The sequence below is a fragment of the Octopus bimaculoides genome, chromosome 24, assembly GCF_001194135.2.
Source record: "Octopus bimaculoides isolate UCB-OBI-ISO-001 chromosome 24, ASM119413v2, whole genome shotgun sequence".
Classification (NCBI taxonomy): Eukaryota; Metazoa; Mollusca; class Cephalopoda; order Octopoda; family Octopodidae; genus Octopus; species Octopus bimaculoides.
The window spans coordinates 28,366,595-28,367,015 of record NC_069004.1 but is presented as its reverse complement, the minus strand read 5'-3'; the positions used below and the strand labels follow the sequence as shown (position 1 = coordinate 28,367,015).

At 31.6% G+C, this 421-nt stretch overlaps 1 protein-coding gene across 1 annotated transcript in view; it reads left to right on the top strand.

Annotated features, from left to right (window-relative positions):
• The window catches only part of LOC106883065 (DNA-directed primase/polymerase protein), an 86,121-nt gene that overhangs the window by 72,490 nt on the left and 13,210 nt on the right, over positions 1 to 421 (top strand). The window lies entirely within an intron of this gene.

The window sequence follows — 421 nt, the reverse complement described above, 5'->3', positions numbered from 1 at the left end:
GAAATGACGAGGCAAGAAGTTAACGATTATTATTATTATTATTATTATTATAATAGTCTTATTTTTATTATGCTTTCACTGCACAACTCAACCCAGCTCTGTGTGTCTTGCTTGCATACAGTATTTGGTTTTGATTGTTGTGTACTAAATTCTGTATTGAAAGTACTCAATATCATGTGTATAGTGCTTAGCTGTTTTCTCTATGTGTGTGTGTGTGTGTCTGTATCAAACAAGAACTAGTGCTCAACACCGCATTGGTGGATAAAAATTCTTTATCTATGGGTTAAGGCTACCATTGGTTTCATGTTAAGGGATTTCTTAAGAAAGAAATCCCTAAACAATTATCAAGCCTGCCACCTGGAACACTGATGTTTGTCTCCATCTTATATATATATATATATATATATATATATATATATAT